Source organism: Zalophus californianus, chromosome X (genome assembly GCF_009762305.2).
Source record: "Zalophus californianus isolate mZalCal1 chromosome X, mZalCal1.pri.v2, whole genome shotgun sequence".
Lineage (NCBI taxonomy): Eukaryota > Metazoa > Chordata > Mammalia > Carnivora > Otariidae > Zalophus > Zalophus californianus.
Window position 1 is genome coordinate 122,325,495 of NC_045612.1, and position 7,665 is coordinate 122,333,159.

Consider the following 7,665-nt stretch of genomic DNA (forward strand, 5'->3'; position numbering starts at 1 on the left):
CTCCGTTTCCCTCCGCTCGAGTCCCGGCTGCATGTGCTTTACTTGGGCCAATAGGACTGTAGTGAAAGAGACATTCTGGGACTTCTGAGCCCAGGTCTTAGCAATACTGACAGCGTCGGTTTCCTTCCTCCTGGCAATCAGCCACTGTGTTAGAAGTCTGACCACCCTGGCTGGGCCAAGCCCCGACTCTTACACCATGTTGCAAAGAAGACCAAACTATTCCAGAGAGACTGGAAGAGAGAGACAGACGGACCAACTGACCTAGCGGAGTAGCACCGAGGTCCCCGCACGTAGAGGCAAAGCTTTCTGGAACATTCTGGCCCCGCCCAGCTGCCCTGTGATGCAGCCAAATGAACGACCCTCGCTGACACACACGCAGGAGGAGAACGGTCCAACTGAGCCCTGCCCCAGTTCTGGACCCACCATATTGTCACAAATAACAAATCGTTATTTGAAGGTTCTAAGTTTGGGGCTAGTTTGTTTTTAATAACATTGTGCATAAGGTGAAACAGGAAAAGGGTAACAGCCGGAGAGGTGGATGGAGGTCTAGGAGGTGCCTACCAACGAGGCCATAAACGAAGCCAGGAGGAAGCAGCAACCGCCGGCTGCAAGAGACCTGTCTTTCCCTCCTTACGGCATTCCGGCCTCACCCAACCCCTATGAGCCAGTTAGTCTTTGGGGGAGAAGAATGTTGGTGTAAATTGTCGATGCAACCTCCATAAAATCACTTACCTGAGATTTAACCCTGACCTCCACAGCCCTGCTCTTCTCCCTGTACCGCCAACAGAGCAGCCTCACCTGGAACTGCCTCGCCGGGACCAAAATCAAGATCCCCCTCTTACGCCCCCCGAAGGCCCAAGCGAGAAACCTCCTTCTGTAGTGTACCTCCCGCCTCCATCCCCAACCTCAGCTGCACACAGCCGTGTGTGGGACCCTGTGCCGGTAGCCCAGGATTCAAAGAGATTAACCCTCCAAGGTTTGACAGCAAGGAAGTCAACGGAGGAGGAAGATAAACACGTAAACCACAGCACTAGCGCACGGCAGTGGGTGCAAAAAAACAGGGGACTCTTTAAGTTTATTTATTTATTTTGGGTGGGGGGAAGGGCAGAGGGAAAAAGAGAGCGAGAATCCTCAGGCAGACGCTGAGCTGAGTGCGGGGCCCGATGTGGGGCTCGATCTCACGACCCTGAGATCATGACCTGAGCTGAAATGAAGAGTCAGATATTTAATGAAGATGAAGAGTCAGCTGTGCCACCCAGCACCCCGGCAAAAGACTGTTTAGAAAAACAGCAGTTTGGGAACTTGGATAAGGCACTGGGGTGAAAAAAAAATTATTATTTAAATTATTTGAAGCTACTCAGGGTGAAATAGAGATTTAGGTTTTAATTAATTTAATTACATAGATAAAAATCCCTCCAAATAATTAGAGGCTTCCAAAGTTAGCTGCTCAAGGGGCACCCGGGTGGCTCAGGTGGTTAAGCGGTTGCCTTCGGCTCAGGTCGTGATCCCGGGGTCCTGGGATCAAGCTCCACGTCCCGCTCCCTGCTCAGCGGGGAGCCTGCTTCTCCCTCTCCCTCTGCCTGCCGCTCTGCCTACTTGTGCTCTCTCTCTCTCTCTGTCAAATAAAAATTTTAAAAAATCGAAGTTAGCCACTCGAACAACTCGAGATAGCAGAATAGTCTGGTAACCATACCTGCAAGAAGACAGCCTCTTGCAGAGTCCTGAGCTGGTCCTGGGAGAATGTGGAAATCAGCGTGAGAGTTCTTGCCATCGGGGATGCTCTGGAGACATCTCAGTCTCGCCCCCATCTGACTTTGTGCCTGAGATGTCTCCAGACACTGAGCTGTGTCTCTCCATTTGGCTTGGCGGCGGGGGTGGGGGTGGGGGTGGGGGCGGGGGTGGGGGCGGGGGTGGGGGTGGGGGCGGGGGTGGGGGTGGGGGTGGGGGCGGGGGTGGGGGGGGGGGCGGGGGTGGGGGTGGGGGTGGGGATGTCTCTGCAGAGCCCAAGCTCACTAATCCGCCTGAGCAGGTACCGTCCAGAAATGTAGGGGGTTCGTGTGCTTGGAACAACCCTCGGTTAAGGAGAGATGGGGGGATAAATGCCTGCACCTCCCCCGTCTCAGAATGGCAGTTCTGGGGCACGTTCTATACCATTCCGTAGGAGCCCCTGGTAGGACCGAGCCCCAGCTGCCCGCAGCCACACCCCCCTCACTCACATGCTCCGTGTTGGTTTCCCCACCCTCCCTTCCTTCCTCCCACTTCCCGCAATTCCCTCTCAAATAAATAACCCGCATCTAAGTCCTTATCACAGACGCTCATCTCAGGGGCTAAGACCAAGCAAGAGGCAGCTGGAAAGGAGGGAAAGAAAAGACGGGGTGCTGAAGGAAGATGGCGTACTTTGGGTGAGAGGCAAACACAAACCGCCCAGAGCCCCCACTGCCCGACGGCTGACCTTGCCTGAAGGGGACCCTGCCGGTTACATGCCCATGAACTGAGCAGCTGTTGACTCAAATCCGAATGCTCCAGGTAGGACTCTGCAAAAAATGTCTCTTTTTAATAAAGGATGCAGAAAGTAATACTGATACCCCTGACTCGGATGGATCTCAAGCGTGTGCTGAGTGAAAAAGCCGATCTCAAAGCGTTCCATGCTGTGTGATTCCTTGCATATAAAACCACCTCGAAGTGACAAAATCATGGTGAGGAAGAACAGATCAGCAGTAGTTAGGGCGTAACAGGAAGGAGTTTCTTTGTGGTGATGGAACAATTCCCTTCCCTGACTTCGATGGTTTCTCGAATCTACGCATGCAATTAGATTTCGTAGAAACACACACACACACACAATGTCGTGACAATGAGTCAGTATCTTTATGTAAGATAATATCTTTGGGGAAGCTGAGGGAAGGATATACAAGAACTCTCTGCTACTTTTCCAACTTCTTGTAAGTTTTAAACTATTTCAAAATAAAAAGTTATAAAATCGAAAAATATTTTTAAAGATCCGAGAGAGAGAGAGAGATACAGCCAGTTTTCACTTTCTTCTCCTTCAAATGACTGTTGTGGCCATTTTACTGGCATACAAGGATGAACTAATGAGATAATCCATGTCAAAGGCCTGTCCCAGTATGTCTGGAATGAACATTATCAGTTCTTATGAGTATGATTATGATTGCAAATACAATACAAATTGTTACTTCGGCCACCTCACCAGCCAATAGATTTTAGTGAAGGCATTTATTCTACTGCTTAAGAAAAGGGAACTGAAGAATTGTCTGTTTCTTCATCCTGATTCCTCCTGGCCCCAACTGTTAAAGAGAATTTCAACTTGGCTGAACGTGATTCAAATTGAACCTGGGAAACAGAGGGGCTGATATCAGCGACCAGGAAACCAGTCTTTGATCGGGGCATCTTCCAGTGAACTTTATGCAACGAATACATTGAACCTGATGCCGATGAAAAGAAGATCTGCCTGCCACATGCACAGTTTCCACACAGAAGGCTGTGGGGCTGAGATGTAGGTGCACACGTGCGTGTCTGGGAGCGCCAGGGCATAAGCAACTGTTTGACTAAAACCCATATGATGGACGGAGAGTCGGGGCCAGGTGGGGAGGCAAAGGCTGTGAGCCACACGATGGGAGGTCAGTCACCAGGAGCAGATGTTGGAGACAAAAGCAGGTTAGTGGGAGGAAAGCAGAATTGGCGGAGAGTCTACGGAGTTGAAATCTTTTCACATGAGCAATTAAGCAGATCATCGGTGGGAAATGTTTACCAATATTTTTGAACTATTTTTGTGTCCTCAATGTTAAAGAAACCTTAAGTGTTAGAGTCAAATTTTAACTTAAAAAAATTCTCAAAGTTGTACATTCCCTGGCCACCTCCTTGGGCCGTGTGTGTGTGATATACATACATATGTACATCTATGTCACACACACACGTGCATATATAAAACATTATATATAATGCTGAATGTGTGTATATGATATAGATGTACATATTGATAGCCCAGGTTGGTATACAGATATGAAAACTAGCCACCAGTAGTATTTCTTTTTTTTTTAAGATTTTATTTATTTATTTATTTGTGAAAGAGAGAGAGAGAGAGAGAGAGAGAACGAGCAGGGGTGAGGGGCAGAGGGAGAGGGAGGAGCAGACTTCCCACTGAGCCAGGAGCCCGATGCGGGGCTCGATCCCAGGACCCTGAGATCATGACCTGAGCCGAAGGCAGACGCCTTAACTGACTGAGCCACCCAGGCGCCCCGCCACCAGTACTATTTCTAACAGAAACGTATATTTTTTCCAGTTTTACTGAGAAATAATTGACGTACATCACTGTACAAGGAGTTCGGCATGGCGGTTTGATTTACATATTTTGTGAAATGATTATCACAATAGGTTGACTTAACATCTATCATCTTGTATATATAAGAGGAGGAGCTTCCTGAGCTCAAAGTTAAAGGGTGAATAAAAGAAGGACGTGGCATCAAGACAGGCAAAGTGCTGAGGTCGGAGGTGATGCCATGGGCAAAGGTATGCGCTCGCTTGAGCCGGGAGCCCAGAGGTTGAGAGATCGGGCTGGAGAGCTAAGCAAAAGCCATGTCATGATGGCACCTAAACTCCTTGCTAAGATGTCTGAACAGAACCCAAAAGGTGATGAGGACACCCTGAAGAATGTCAAGTATATTTGTATATCAAATTTGGCTTGCGGAAGGTGGCTCGGTGTCAGTGCAGGGTACCGAGTGATGTGGAGTCAGGATGGACGTCACCAGGAGGCCACTTAGAGGCAGTTCAGACAAGACATGATGAGAGTTTGAAGTGACAGCAAACATGGACAGGAAGCCACATATTTGGGGGGTATTTAGAAGATAGAATCAGCGGGTCTTGGTGGCCAACTGGCAGAGGCGACGTCAGTGCGGACTCCTGAGTTTCTAGCTGCAGGAGAAGGGCATACATGAACAGGACAGACAGAAGGGAGCCCAGACTTGGAGGAGAAGGCAATGAGTCCAATTACGAACATGCACGGTTTGAGGCCCCCGTGAGTGGAGATGTCCAGGAGAAACAATCCTGGAGTTGAGGGTCTAGGCCTCGGAGGAAAGATCCGAGTGTGAAGCAGAGTTTTCGAGATGTTTGCAGCCGACAGCACAGGAATGACTGGCTGACACTTAGTGAGGTAGGTGAAGTGAGAAGAAATTCAAAGCAGGGCAGTGGGGAACGCCAGCGTTTACAGGATGACGTGGAAGAGTGAGGGGGCGAGGGGACAGAGAGGGATTTATCAAGGAAATGGGAGCAAAATGCAAGCAGTAGGGAAGCACCTTTCAAGATGGAGAGAATAATGCTCAACCAGGAACATTTCTGAGTTTTCTGTGGGCTGAAGAAAAGGTGTCATGTGGAAAACACGAAGATCAAGAAGAAAAATATTCAATTTACCAAAAGTAATGATGACTAAGATCCATATAAGATTAATGTGTTATAGCGTCATGCTCTATAAGTGGTTGAGAGGTTTTACGTGACTTCATATGTGGGCACATAATTTATGTAGAGACCTTTCTCTGAAGATGAGAAAGACTGTAAAAGCAGGGTCAGTAAACTTGGTCTGCAAAGGACCAGACAGTAAACATTCTCAGCTTTGCGAGCCAGTCGTCTGTCACAACGACTCAACTGCACCGCCAAAGAACAACCATAAACACCATGTACATGGTGAACACGGCTATGTTCTAATAAAACTTTATTTACAAAACAAGGCAATGAGCTTAATTTGGCCTGAGGACCCTAATTTGATGGCCCCTCTATAGTTACATCTTTCCAGACCTTCCCTCTCTTCACCGTTGGTTGCCAAAAGGAGGGAAGTGAACAAACCATGTTCAGAAGAGCACAGCTTTTCACAGGAAGGACAGACTGATGCCGAAAACGTGTTGTCGCCACTTTAGCCACCACAGACTCTAGTAAACGTTCATGGGAATCGAGAAGAGTTAGCTGCTGGCAGAGAGAAAGTTCTTCTGCCTCTTAGCGTAATTGGTGCCGCACCTGCAAATTAAAACGCGTAGAATTTTCACTCCAAGCTCCAACTATATGCAAGTGCCATTGTTTTGTTTCTTGCCACTACTCATGTTTTTTTAAGTCTCTTTTAATAGTCTGGGTAAAACAAAAAGCATTCTAATCAGGTACAGACGTGTGTTTTCGTTCTTTTCGCAAACGCAGTGATTTATATATGCAACGTTGACAAAGAGGAAAGGCATTTGAAGTCTTAAGAGGGAAACTCCTCAGCAAAGTCTTCAGTGTATTGAATACAATGCAAGATTGCAACTCAATTAAAATATTAGAAATGTTGTCATCCCTTTAGGGAGAAAAGAGTCAATATTGTGTGTGTGTGTGTGTGTGTGTGTGTATGTCTGCTTACGGCACTGATTCATCTGGGTTTTGAGCACTCATCCCATGCAGATGGTGGATTTCGGGAGTGCTCGGCTTAAATATTCCTAGCAATAGTAGAATTGCACTTCGTGCCTCCTCTGAAGGCTCAGCCATGTGATTCGCCTTGGCCAATAAAATGCGAGCAGATGTGATGCGTGTCCCTTACGGGCAGAAGCTTGAAGAGCCATGGATGGCTCTCTTTCCCTTGGCCGCGATGACCAGCAAATTACAGATGGTAAATGTTCTTTCAGCCTGGGTCCCCGTTTCTAGTATTCAATTCTCATCTGGTGGGTGCTCAATTTTTCTGACTAGACCCCGACCAATAAAGATGCTGATGTAATTTAATACCCTTGTCTGAACAACAGTTCCTCTGAAGAAGGGGATAGACCATTTTTCCGTAAGTATTTTCCACTTTGCGGGCCATATGGTGTCTGTCACAACCATCCACCTCTGCCCGTGTCTCGGGGCGGCAGCCTAGGTGACAGTCAGCGAACGGGGGTGGCTGGGTTCTGGGAAATCTCCCTTTACCAAAGCAGGTAGCAGCCGGGTTGGACCTTCAAGCTATAGTTTGCCAATGACTCTAGACTCTCAACGTACCTCAGTCTTCTGTTCTCTGTGTATTTCCTCCTGGCCAGGGAGGGGCTCCTAGACACTCCAAGGAAGGAGGCAACCACAGCTGACACATTCATTCATCGTGTGTGTCTCAACTGCTGCGGGAAAAGCTTGCTAGAAATCAAAGTTTGACTCGAAATGTAGCAGCAGCAGAGGGGCAGAAATTGCTACGGAAATAAACATTTTGGTATCGGGATTTTTTTCTACAATTATGTGTGCTTTTGTATTAATTCAAAATTCCCCATAATAAAAAGGGGGGGCAGGGAGGAAAGAGGAGGAGGGAAAAAGATCTCTAATATTTCATGTAAGCTTTTTGGAAGATGATTTCTGGGAATTAATATAATTCATGGCTTTGTATTTGGCAAAATTCACATAAAAAGAACATTATGGCTGGAATCATGGCCAGTATTTTATCCTGGAAATAGCATATGCATTTTTTTTAATGATTTCTCTAGTCCCTGAGAAACTATAAGGGCTCAGCTGGCCCCTTAATCTATATGACATTTTTATGACAATTAAAATATCACCCTAAGGAGGGTCTTTTGTTCCATTGTCAGATTTTATTGGGCTAGCATAAGCTAACAAAGCAGAATAAAATTATGCAGCTAATATTATATTCGAAACATCAATTTATTACATTTAAGGCTATAC